Below are 14,066 nucleotides of genomic sequence, written 5' to 3'. Positions count from 1 at the left end.
ACAGAGGATGTAGTGCATGAGTCAGCAAATGCCAGGCTGCTGAGGAATAAGTACATAGGGGTGTGGAGGTGAGAGTCCTTCCAGATGAGAGCAATCAGTCCGAGATTTCCCACCATGGTGATGAGGTAGATGACAAGGAACAGTGGGAACAGGGCAGCCTTTAGCGTGGGATGGTCGGTGAGTCCCATGAGGATAAACTCAGTGACCAGAGTGTGGTTTCCTTCTGCCATGGCTGAGCTCCACAATCACTAAAATGAAAGAATCAGGAAAGACAGTTCCAGAAAAATTATAAAAATGTTGTTATCACTGTCACTATCCCAAACGGATGTTTCTAATCCCAAACTCTAAAATTTTGGTATTTATCTACAATGCATCGAAACTTTCATCAATAAAAAAAATTAAACTATAATACACCTGAAGTAATATGTACACTTGGTGGAAATTCTTTTAAATCTTACAAATGCAATACACGTTTGCAGCATTTAGAACTGAATAACTTGTTAAAACTCAAGTGAATAGAACAGATTGCTGTACCAAGAGTATAAACAGTAAGATTAGTTGAGTGTGTCTCAACTGATATTGAACTGAGGTTTAAAGATTTTATAACCAAGATACAAAGACATTTAATAATAAAGAAGTGTGCTAGGCATTGGAACAGATCTCAGATTGTAAATAAAGGGAATTTTAAAAACAAATACATGTTTTTATAATGTAGGAAATCGTAAATGGTGCGGTAGGTTATGTTGTCACTGTCAACTACTCATCTGGAAATATGTAAGAATAGATTCTTACTATAAACACTGCATATACCTAGATGAAAATAAAAAAACATAAACAAACACACACACCCCTACTCATGTATGTGAGTAGCATAAATTAAAATTAGTCAAAGTGCTCGCTGATGACTAAGGTGAGGAAACTGATGCTTTCCTGTATTGCTTGTAGAATACTAATTGCAGCTGCCTTTGAGAAAGCAACTTTACACAATCCAACTTACTTGAATTACATATATATTTATTAGCCAGCCTACCGTTCTTTTAGTTATATTCTGGAAATATAAACAACACTGGACAGAAAAAGATACACTAATAGTAAACAATTGATTTCTAGCTAAGGTACAATAAATAGAAACAGGTGAACATGTCATGGTGCATTAAAAAAAGTTAGTCACAAAAAGAATTATTATCAATTGAATTGAAAATTATCACAATGTATACTATTTCAGAAGACCAAAATATATGGAAGTAAAAATAATTCTGATCACATTGCAGCCAAATAAGCTATAATTTTAAATAATCTCTTAATTTAAAAATGGATATAATACAATAAATTAATAATTCTGATTTTGCTGCTATGTGGTAGAGCCTTGACTGAGGGAAATAGGTGAGAAAGAGAAGGATAAGTCAACTAGAATTTCATAAGCACTAACTCATATAAATAATAATTGTACACAGCACTGTATCTATGTGTGTATGTTCACTCAATATAAATATTTTAAGGGGTGGGTGGAGAATTGCCGAGAACATATTAGTAAGACTTGAGAACAGCAAAGTCCTGGTGTTATATTTTTATATAAATTATTCTACTTATTTATGTTTCAAATCTTGCCTTTTTTCCCAGACCAACCTTCACTTGCTTACACCACCCCCCCTCCATTTCGCCTCTAAGAGGTTGCTCCCTAACCCACCCAACCACTCCCACCTCACCCCTCTAGCATCCCCCTTCTCTGGGGCATCAAGCCTCCACAAGACCAAGCATATCCACTCCCACTAAGGACAGACAAGGCAGTTCTCTGCTACATATACAATAGAAGATTTTTTTTGTAATGTAAAAATTAGAAGTATAATTTGAGTTTTTGTGCATTAAATTAAATAAATTACAGAAATAATATTCAGGGAAATTGTCATAGTCCTTTAGATTGTATAGGTAAGAAAATTTTCAGCATTGGTAATACATACATTTGTATTAAACTTACCTATAATTATATTCATAGGGATCATGAAAAAAGATTTTAGATATCTCTTAATTTTAATAATGTTATTAATATTTCTTCTGTGTGTATCTGCTTGAAATATATAATTTATATATTTTAGATTGTATGAATAAGCAGATATTTCTGACATTTTGAAATTTCTGAAAGAAGTTCAAATTTTTATATGAAAATTTTTAAATAAAATGAATAAATAAAAGCAAAAGAATTGTTATATTTTCAAATATCAAGATATTTATGTGTGCTAAAAGGTTCAGAAAGTTTCTTTCATGTAATTTTAAAATAAATAGAAGTTTATTTCTCAGAAATGATTATCCACTTAAGGAAAGATTTTGAACTGTTATTCTATTAACAAAAAAATAGATAAATAACAAAACTTTTGAGAATTATTACTTGTAAGTACAGAGTTGTAAATATTGCATGAGACAGACTATATGATACAAATTTCAATCCCTAAGATATTTATCCAGATATAACTATTCCAAGTGACTTAATATGTATAATTGACCTTAGAATTAATAATCTTTAACTAAATAGTCAAATAATATAATAATAATTGTGTAACCTAATAGTTGCATAATACACTGGGAGACAAGAGGGATCTGTGGAGCTTGCTTTCTGCATCTTCATTTCCATTCTCATGATTCTACAAATTTGAAGAAATTTTATGCCTCTCAACCACAAATTTCATAAGACAGATTTTTTTTATCATTCAGAAAAATTACAAATAAGTGGAGATTTGCAGGATAACCATGTCTTAATTAAGAAAACTTTTCAGACTATAAATTTTTCCTTGGAAACCTTGAATTTTCAAGTCATTACTCAATTTTTGCTTTTGTTTTGTGAATCAGTGGAAACCATCTCAGTAATGGTGTTACTAATGCTGTAAAACTCCCATTGAAACATATTTTCAAACTGTCATTTGTCTGTGCCTGCCCTGTCCCCTTTGCAGTTGGTAATTTCTTACAAAATCTTCTATGACATTTAATTTATGAAAATCATTTTGTACATTTACAAATTACAAAGGTAAACAAACAATAATCTCAAAGCCTGCTTTCTCACCCAATTCCTGTAAAACAGTGGGAAACTGGAAATGTACTATTTATTTTCTGCAACATGTATAAAATAAATGGGGGGAAATGGTATTATCTGTGAGCCAGGTTCCATCTAGAAACTCCAAAATGAAAAGGTTTGGCATTTTATCTTCCATTACAAACAGATTCTTTAAATCATCTTCAAATTCTCTCAAGTTCCCAAGCCAGTCCCAGCAGAATAAAGTCAAAGTTGTTCCAGTGGGCATTGAGAACAAATCTTTACATCGTGCACATAACTAGTTATAATAAAAATGCATTGGGTTATCAGAGTTCACAGGGGAAATGGTTTTACAAAATCACTAAGCAAAACTTGTAAAAAGATTATTTTCATTCCTCTTAGTCACAGCTACCTAGTTAACTTGATATTAATTTGGAAGTTCCAAAGATACCTTAGAGAACACACATCCAAATCTGTGACCATCTTTCCATATTTTCCCTCCAACCCCAATGTTCTTCCAGTGTTCTGAGTCCAGAAACAGGGCTATCAAACAAACTGATATGCAAGCCATAAGCCATTCTTGAAATACTGTAAGCTTGGCACCGTTCTTTCAATAATGTACAAAGCATCTTAGTTTGAATTTTTATATGCAGATTTTTCTATCATCACAATTCACTTCAGAATCAATTTTCACTATGAAAAGCAGTGAAAATTAGCAGTAATTTTCACTATGTAGACATATACATTATTCTCTTACAACAATTCTTGTAACTGAGACATCCAGTTCTCACAAGAATGGCCTTCATAAAATTCACGTATCTTTACCAACACCCAGAATATATATCATTCTACTCACTTAAAATGTATAACTTTCTGTGAAGATAAGACTATAGATACATTAATAAGCTAAATTAGCCTCATTAAAATGAGAAGGAGCTAGAGAAAGGACACAAGGAGTTGAAGGGGTTTGCAGCCCCATAAGAGGAACAACAATACGAACTAACCAGTACCCTCAGAGATCCCAGGGACTAAACCACCAACCAAAGAGTACACATGGTGGGACCCATGGCTCCAGCTGCATATGTAGCAGAGGATGGCCTTGTCGGCCATCAATGGGAGGAGAGGCCCTAGGTCCTGTGAAGGTTCTATGTCCCAGTATAGGGGAATGCCAGGGCCTGGAAGCAGGAGTGGATGGGTTGGTGAGCATGGGAAGTGGGGGAAAAGATAGGGGATTTTCGGAGGGGAAACTGGGAAAGGTGATAACATTTGTAATGTAAATAAAGAAAATATCTAATAAAAAGATGAAAATCATAACTAATGATGTTATATAGTCAAAATGCTTTGGTCATTGTGTGTACAAGTTATTGACTATAACATTAACTGCATGTTTAATCAATCCTAATGTCTTAGTTGATTGACAGAGTGAGACTTTATTTCTCTGCCTAGAGTGTCTTATACATAATATCTAATTAGAAAAAAATCTAACTACACTTGATATTCATAATGTACACTGACACAGCCACAGCCACTAGAAGTGGAGAGAGTCATGAAGCCAGGACAGCTGTGGACAGCGTCCCAGAAAGGCTGGGCTGATGCTGCAATCACTGTCCTTCTCTCTCTACCCGTTGGGTTCTGGCCTCTGCATGCTGCATTCTTTGGGACTTTGTGCACTATGTTTCATTTTATGTCTTTTCCTGAGAAAATTATGTCTGAGGAATATTCTTGGGGTGACTGCTACTGAGCAAATTCAAAAAGTACATTTGGTACAGGGTAAATGGAGACAACTGACAAACTCTCACAGGCCACGAGAAAAGGTTACAGGTTCAAGGCTTCTTTTTATTATAGCTTAGAGTTCTCTGAAAATGTAGTTTAAAGATAAGGGGCTATACAGAGTACATCCCTGGAAGAACAGAGTTCAGTAATTAAGATATATTGACTAAAATGAAAATTTTCCTACTTTACAGCATAGATGATGAAAAACACAATAAAAGGAGCTAGATATCAGTATTTAGTATTCATATAAAGACCAGTTCAGATATTTTTTATTGAAGCCTAAAATCAGTCATATAATGTCATATGATGAATGTGCTTGCTTTGAAGGAGGAATTTTTTAGATTTTTTAAGTTGTAGTTATATGACTAATAATAAAAATAAAACTGCTCTGTTTGTATTTTGTAATTGGTGACTGAACTTGTAACATGTAATGAAAAATTCAATCACATAAGCTGTACTTCTTGGATAATCGTTAGACTGACTGTGCTGTGAAACCTGTATAGTCTGCATAGACTGTGCTGTGAAACCTGTATAGTCTGCATAGACTGTGCTGTGAAACCTGTATAGTATGACTGACCTGCTAGTCAGTCAGAGCTGCAGAAGTGGTCAGATTGCTAGTGAGCCCAAAACAGCCCCTGGCAATACACTTCTTTCTGTTTATTCAAGGCAGCTCCACACCTGACTTCCTTCAATGCAGTAGCCTCATCTGAGTCAAGCTATCTGGAGAAATACCACAATGTCGGGTGTCAGAAATCATCCCACAAATCATAAGAACACCGATCTCAATTAAGCAAGAATGGTTTATTGAGAGCATACCCCAAGACTAATCAATTAGGGTAACAGAGGACTCAGGAGCCAAACTGTGATGCTTGCCTGTTCTTAGAGAAGGCTTTTCATTGGAAAAAACAAGTGTAGAAGTTCAGAAGGCAAAGGGAGGAAGTGTATTACATTTTGGCTAACCAGAAAAGTATTATCAGCTGACTTTTAAGGTAATTGGTCCTAAGTGAGGTAACTGAGGTGACAGTTAGGGGTGTTCCAGAATATTGAGTTAACAGAGCATGAGTATTACAGTGATAGCGTTATGACCTTTTAGGAGAATTTTTTTCAGTGTCAGCTATGGCTAATTTTTCAGTGTCAGCTATGTATAATTATTTCTGGGAAGTGGAGTCTGAGAACCTGAACTTAATTTCACCTTATGAGCAAAATAAAGACTACATACAATGGTTACAGTTGTGTTAAAAGGGGCAAGCCTCAACAAACAGAAGATTCTAAGTATGACCTGAGTTTCTGCAAAATATCAATGAGATGTATCATTCTCAAACCAAAGCTACATCAACATTGTGTTTCTAGAAAGGAAGGTCACAAGCTTTGGTGATCAGTTCATGGGGCAGATTATTCTGTCATGTTGTTGTTGCTGTTTGTTTGTTTGTTTGTTTGTTTTCCATTCTCAGTCATCTTTCCACTGTTCACATAAGATCCTCTGAACGTCTTCTGAATACAGTCCAATAGACTTTTCCATTCATAGCCATCTATTCACAAAAAGAGAAGATCTATAGATGACATTATAATTTTCTCCAATATTAGCTGTTGCAATTTTTTTGATTACTGTATTAGTTTCTTGTGTGGCTCTGGTCAATGTCTGACAGAACAACCTTAAAGGAGGAAAGATTGGTTTAGTCTCAGGATTTCACAGAGCGTTCCATCCATCATAGCAAGGAAGGCAGGAGGAGTGGATCTGTTCATAGCAGTGGGAATGTGAAATGGCAGCTGTTCATTTCCTTAGCTTTTGTCATTTGGGGAATTAAAATATAATTACATTTCTCCCTTCCCTTCCCTTTCCTCCCTCTAAGACCTCTTGTATACCTCTCCTCACAATCCTTCAAATTCACAGGCTCTCTTTTTATTAATTGTTATTATGTGCGTATGTATATGTATAAGTATACATATTTGCCTGTAAATTTCTAAATATAAACTGTTCATTTCATCTAATATAACTCATATGTGTGTTTTCCAATTTCACATTGCATAGTCAATTTGTGTGCTCCTCCCTGGGAAGTATCACATCTACAGCTCCCCTACTGTTCTTTGTGTGTGTTTTCTTTTTCTTACAATCTACAGAGGACAGAATGATAGAGTCCTCCCACTATTTAACATATACGCAAAATAAGAAAAAATACATAGAGAAGTATATATTACTTGATCACAGTTAACAGAGTTTAAATTACTAAAATTCTCAATCTTCCTCTTAATAAAAATGTGCAGATATGTACGCTGAAAACTATAATGATAAGATGAAATTATTAACCCAAATTGTTGGCAGTTATTGTCTGGATGAACGCAAGAGACTAGAACAAAAGAACAGAGAAGAAAACAATCAAAGTACTATCCAATATATTATATGAGTAAAGTATGTATTTATACTTATTATGTGAATATAAACATGCATGTTCTTATAAATAATATGAATTGTAAATTGTGTGTGTATGTGTGTATGTATGTAAATGTTTATGTTTATGGGTGTACCTGTTTGTTAATGTGTGTGCTTACATCATTGTGTATTCATGTGGGAGCTGAGAAATCAATCTCAAATGTCTTTCCTTAAGCATTCTCCACCATGGTTTTGGTTGGTTGGTTGGTTGGTTGGTTGGTTGGTTGGTTGGTTGGTTGGTTGGGTTGAGTTGGGTTTTATATTTTAAGGATTTCTTTTCTGGTCAGAGTAACTCACTGGCCTGAAGCTCACTAAATTGGGTAGGCTGAATAAGTAGTGAGACACAGCAAAGAAATAGCTAATAACTATTAACAATTTGATTTAAACTGACTATTCCCTTAAATTTTTGTAACTATCTCTGAGTAACAAAATTAACTAATTTTCACTACAAAATCTCTGTTTTAACACTCCACAGGGAAATCCATAATCCTTGGGTAGTGGCATTCCAGTGACTTTTTGTTTTTATGTACCGGATGATTCATAGTGTCCAGCATGTTTTCCTGATGCTATTTGACACATAGATATATTTTCAGTGAATTTCCTCTCCAAGTGTTTGTTCTGGTCAGGAAAATGTTTCCTTTTACCTATGAGTTCAAGGTTATTCCCCACTTTGTGTCTTATAATGTTTAGTGTATACATTTTTATGTTATTTGATTCACTTAAACTTGAGTTTTGTTCACAGTGATAAATATTGATTTATTTGAATTGTTCTACATGCAGATATCCAGTTAGACCAAAATCTTTTGTTGAAGATGCTTTCTTTTTTCCCCATGTTATGATTTTAGCTTCTTTGTCAAAAATTGAGAGTCCCTAGGTATGTGGGTTTACTTCTGAGTCTTCTACTCAATTTCATTGATAAACCTGTCTGCTTCTATACCAATACCATGCAGTTTTTATTACCATTGCCTTGTAGTACAGCTTGAGATGAGAGAGAGTAATTGCTTCAGAAATTTTTCTATTATTCAGGATTGTTTTAGGTATCCTATTCCTTTCCAACCTCACGCATGAAGTTGAAAATTGCTCTTTCAAGTTCTGTAAAAAACTTGCACTGAAGGTTTAATGGGAATTGCATTAAATCTGTAGATTGCTTTTGGGAACATGACTATTTTCACTATGTTAATTCTACCAATTCATGAGCATGGGAAAACTTGCATCTTCTGATATCTTCTTCAACTTCTTACCTCAGAAACTTGAAGTTCTTGTCATACCAATCTGTAACTTGCTTGGTCAGAGTTACACCAGAATATTTTATATTATTTGTGCATTTTATGAAAGGTGATATTTCCCTAATTTCTTTCTTAGACCATTTATCTTCAATGTACTAATGTGGGTGCCCTTGTATTGGGGCATAGCATTTCCGAATTGAGACATCATCTTGGTGGATTTTTCCTTTAATGAGAATGAAGTATCCTTTTTCCATCTCTTTTGATTGCTTTTAGTTGAAAGTCTATTTTATTAGATATTAAATACTAGAATGGCTACTCCACCTTGTTTCTTGGGTCCATTTGCTTGGAAAACTTTTTTCTAGCCCTTTACTCTTAGGTAATATCTTTCTTTGTTGCTGAGGTGTGTTTCTTTTTTTATTTCTTTTGATTAGATATTTTCTTTATTTACAATTCAAATGTTTTCCCCTGTCCAGGTTTCCCCTTTCGAACCCCCCTATCCCATTCCCCTCCCCCTTCCTCTATGATGGTGCTCTTCCACCCACCCTATCTCATCCTCCTGCCCTGGAAGTCCCCTGCACTGGGGCAGAGAATTCCTCAGGCCCAAGGGGCTATTGTACTGGCTATTTTTGTGTCAACTTGACACAGCTGGAGTTATCACAGAGAAAGGAGCTTCAGTTGAGGAAATGCCTCCATGAGATCCAACTGTAAGGCATTTTCTCAATTAGTGATCAAGGGGGAAAGGCCCCTTGTGGGTGGGATCATCCCTGGGCTGGTAGTCTTGGGTTCTATAAGAGAGTAGGCTGAGCAAGCCAGAGGAGGCAAGCCAGTAAAGAACATCCCTCCATGGCCTCTGCATCAGCTCCTGCTCCCTGACCTGTTTGAGTTCCAGTCCTGACTTCCTTTGGTGATGAACAGCAGCATGGAAGTGTAAGCCGAATAAACCCTTTCCTCCCCAACTTGCTTCTTGGTCATGATGTTTGTGCAGGAATAGAAACCCTGACTAAGACAGCTCTCCTCCCACTGATGTCCATCAAGACCATCCTCTGTCACATATGTGTCCAGTGCCATGGGTCTCCCCATGTGTACTCTTTAGTTTTTGGTACAGTCCCAAGGAGCTCCAAGGGTACTGGCTTGTTGAAAGTTTTGCTCCCTCCATGGGGCTGCAAACTCACTCAGCTCCTCCAGTCCCTTCTACAATTCCTCCATTGGAGACCCCCAAGCTCAGTTCAATGGTTGGCTATGAGCTTCTACCTACGCATGTCAGACGCTGGCAGAGCCTCTCAGGAGAAAGCCATATATGATAGATCCTGTTATGTTCCACATTCTTTTGTTTGTTTGTTTGTTTGTTTGGGGGTTTTTTGTTATCTTTTGTTGTTGTTTTCGTTTTGTTTTGTTTTCTATGCGTTTTTGCTATTTTTATTAGATATTTCCTTTATTTACATTTCAAATGCTATCTCAAATGTTCCCTATAAACTCCCCCCACCCTGCTCCCCTACCCACTCACTCCCACTTCTTGGCCCTGGCGTATCCCTATACTGGGGCATATAAAGTTTGCAAGACCTAGCGGCCTCTCTTCCCAATGATGGCCAACTAGGCCATCTTCTGCTACATATGCAGCTAGAGACATAAGCTCTGGTGGTAATAGTTAGTTAATATTGTTGTTCCACCTATAGGGTTGCAGACCCCTTCAGCTCCTTGGGTACTTTCTCTAGCTCCTCCATTAGGGGCCCTGTGTTCCACCCAATAGATGACTGTGAGTATCCACTTCTGTATTTTCCAGGCACTAGCATAGCCTCATGCACGACAGCTATAACAGGGTCCCTTCAGCAAACTCTTGCTGGCATATGCAATAGTGTCTGCATTTGGTGGCTGATTATGGAATGGATGCCCGGGGAAGGGTAGTCTCTGGATGGTCAATCCTTTCAACTTAGCTCCAAACTTTGTCTCTGTAACTCCTTCCATGGGTTTTTTGTTCCCTATAAATCCTAAATCTGATAGGGGACTAATATCCAATATATACAAAGAGCTCAAGAAGCTGGACACCAGAAATTCAAATAACTCCATTGAAAAATGGGGTACAGAGCTAAACAAAGAATTCTCAATTGAGGAATACCGAAGGGCTGAGAAGCACCTGAAAATTTCATCAGGAAAATGCAAATTAAAACAGCCTTGAGATTCCCACCTCACATCAGTCAGAATGACTATGATCAAAAATTCAGGTGACAGCCAATGCTGACAAGGATGTGGAGAAAGAGGAAGACTCCTCCATTGCTGGTGGGATTGCAAGCTTGTACAACCACTCTGGAAGTCAGTCTGGCAGTTCCTCAGAAAATTGGACATTGTTCTACTGGAGGATCCAGCAATACCTCTCCTGGACATATACCCAGAAAATATTCCAACTGGTAATAAGGACACATGTTCCACTATGTTCATAGCAGCCTTATTATTATAATAGCCAGAAGCTGGAAAGAACCCAGATGTCCCTCAACAAAGAAATGGATACAGAAAATGTGGTACATTTACACAATGGACTACTACTCAGCAATTAAAAACAATGAATTTATGAAAGTCTTGGGCAAATGGATGTATCTGGAGGATATCATCCTGAGTGAGGTAACCCAATCACAAAAGAAGTCACTTGATATGCACTCACAGAAACTTAGAATACCCAAGATACATTTTGCAAAGCACAAGAAAATCTAGAAGAAGGAAGACCAAAGTGTGGATACTTCATTCCTCCTTAGAATAGGGAACAGAATAAGTTCCACATTTTTAACCTGAGTGTTTCTATTGGGGGAATTGAGTCCATTAATATTGAGAGATATCAATGGCCAGTGATTGTTATTTCCTGTTGTATTGATAATAAGGGTGTCAGTGTGAGTGTGTGTGTGTGTGTGCCTTCTTTTGTTTCTTCTGGTATGGGATTATCAATTTCTTGTATTTTCTTGGGTATCATTACCTTCTTTTTGGTGAGTTTCCTTTGAAGTATCCTCTGTAGAGCTGTATTAGTCAAAAGATGTTTAAATTTGGTTTTGTGGTGGAATATCTTGTTTTCTCAGTCTTTAGTAAATGAAAATTTTTCTGAGTATAGTAGTCTGAGCTGGCATCTGTGATCTCTTAGAGGTTGTAAGACATCTGCCTGGGCTTTCCGTCTTTTAAAACCTCTGTTCAGAAGTCTGGTATAATTCTACTAGGTCTGCCTGTATATGTTATTTTTCTTTTATTACTTGTAGCTTTTAATATTTTCTCTTTGATCTGTACCTTTATATTTTGATTATTATGTGGTGGGAGATTTTCTTCTTTGGTCCACTCTATTTGGTGTTCTATGAGCTTCTTACATGTCTATAAGGTATCTCTTTCTTTGGGTTAGGGACATTTTCTTCTATGATTTAGTTGAAGATATTTTCTGGGCCTTTGAATTGGGAGTTGTCACCTTCTATTCCCACTATTTTTCAGTTTTGCCTTTTCATGGTGCCCCAAACTTCCTGGATGTCTTGTGTTGGGATCTTTTTAGCTTTAGCATTATTCTTTTTGACAAATGTATCAATTTCTTCTATTATATCTTCTATTGTGTAGACTTGAGATTCTCTCTTCCATCTCTTGTATTCTGTTGGTGATGCTTGTGTCTGTAGTTCTTGTTCTCTTTTCTAGGTTTTTCATTTCCAGTATTCCCTCAATATATGCTTTCTTTATTGCCTCTATTTCTATTTTCAGGTCTTAAACCTTTTTTTTTTTTTTTTTTGGATTTCCTTCACCGGTTTGATTGTATTTCCTGTATTTATTTAAGGGATTTATTCATTTTCCTTTGAAAGTCCTCTACCATCTTCAAAACATTAGATTTAAGTTCATATTGTCTTGTGATTCAGTTAGGTTAGTATACTCAAGGCTGCTCTTGTAGGATTTCTGGGTTCAGGTGGTGCCCTATTGCCCTAGCTTTTGTTGTTTTATTTTCATGCTTGCCTCTAGCCATTTTGTTGTCTCTAGTGTTAGGGGCCTGGTTTTTCCTGATTTTAGCAGGCCTCTGGGGGTGCAGGTAGAGCTGGTAGTCCCTAATGTTAACAGGCCTCTAGAACTGAAGGTTGAGCTGGCTGTCCCTGGTAGTGTCAGGCTTCCAGTGATGAATGAAAAGCTGGTAGTCTATGTTGCCTTCAGGCTGCTGGTTGTCCCTGGTGACAGAAGACCTCCAGGGATGCAGGTAGTGCTCGTCCCTGAGGCCTCTGTTTGTCCTGGACAGCAGCAGTCCTCTATGGATGTAGGTGGAATTGTGGCCTCTGAAATGGAGTGCAGAGGGGCAGAGCAGAGCTCACCACTACTCAGTTTGCCCAGGGGGGCCAGCAGGCAAAGAATTGTGATAGGGGTCTCATCTGGTGGTCCCTGAGAGCTGTAGATAATCTGGGATTGTTGTTAAAGATATGGGCCAGAAGATGGATTGCAGAGAGCACAGGTCAAACCTCAGGGCTGCTGGACTTGATGGGGACATAGCAGAAAGGGTTTGGGGAATGAGGAGCTCACCTGATTGGCCTTGGCAGCAGCAGGCCTCCAGGGATGCAGGGAGAGCAGTGGTCTGAGAAATGGGGTACAGAAGGGGCGGGGGAAGCTAGCTGCTGCAGAATTTGCCCAGAGGGGTCAAAAGGGAGGAAATTGCTGTAGGCAATTCATCTGGTGGTGGCTAAAGGCTGCAGTTATCTGGGATTTTTGTTAGAGGTATGGAGTAGAAGACGGAACACAGAGGGAACAAGACAGACCTCAAGGCTTCTGGACTTGGCTTTCTCATTTCTCTAAAGGAGTGGGAAGTATAAAGAAAACTAACAATCATGTGTCACATAGAATATCCATATGTGTTTGCTTTTATGTCTTTCATGGCCATATACTATGCAATATGATATTATGTCTTTTTTAAAAAACAATATTTCACCTTTTCTAATATATATTCCAATCTGCTTGTATTCATTAGGAACATTTTAATAGCTTTTGAGATAGTAATATTTTCTTATTTACATTAGTTAATAGATCATTTATATTCTATTTACTATTGTACACTTTTCTTCTTTAATACAGACTTTAAATAATTCCATACAAATAAACCTACAAAAGAGTTTTCAAAACAAAAAAAAATTTAAAAAACCAGCAGCAAGTCACATCTCGTCACTCTTCATAGAGCATACCTCTCTCTCTCTCTATATATATATATATATATATCCTTTTTTGTTCATTTTCCAATACAATGCCAGAAGTCACTTTCTACTGGAGATATAATATTCCACATCCCAATAAACAGAGTAAGTTTAAAAGTCTAGCACCGTTCCTGGCATTTCATCTGGTTATACCAATGTAAGCACAGCAACATAAAACTTTAATGGCAGTTTTTATTTGTGTTAGTAATTAGCGCCTGATTATTTTTCAAACTACTAAGCAATTGAGTGTCATATTGTTGACAATAAGCTTTATGTGTTATGTAGTTGTCTCAGCTACAACCACCTGTATGTTATCATGTTAATTCTTCAAGTAGCACACAGGGGATTTCATTAGCCAGCCCAATATCAAAAATATCAATTCTTTCTTTCTTTCTCTCTTTCTCTCTCTCTCTCTCTCTCTTTCTTTCTCTCTTTCTTTCTTT

General features: G+C 36.8%; 1 protein-coding gene across 1 annotated transcript in view; it reads right to left on the bottom strand.

Annotated features, from left to right (window-relative positions):
• LOC110287637 (olfactory receptor 5AC1-like) overlaps positions 1-14,066 on the bottom strand; it is an 18,369-nt gene that overhangs the window by 633 nt on the left and 3,670 nt on the right. The gene's annotated exons all lie outside the window — the stretch shown is intronic.

The sequence above is a fragment of the Mus caroli genome, unplaced genomic scaffold (assembly GCF_900094665.2).
Source record: "Mus caroli unplaced genomic scaffold, CAROLI_EIJ_v1.1 scaffold_14472_1, whole genome shotgun sequence".
NCBI classification, from domain to species: Eukaryota; Metazoa; Chordata; class Mammalia; order Rodentia; family Muridae; genus Mus; species Mus caroli.
Note: the sequence above shows the minus strand (reverse complement) of the source record. Positions and strands in the feature narration are given on the sequence as shown.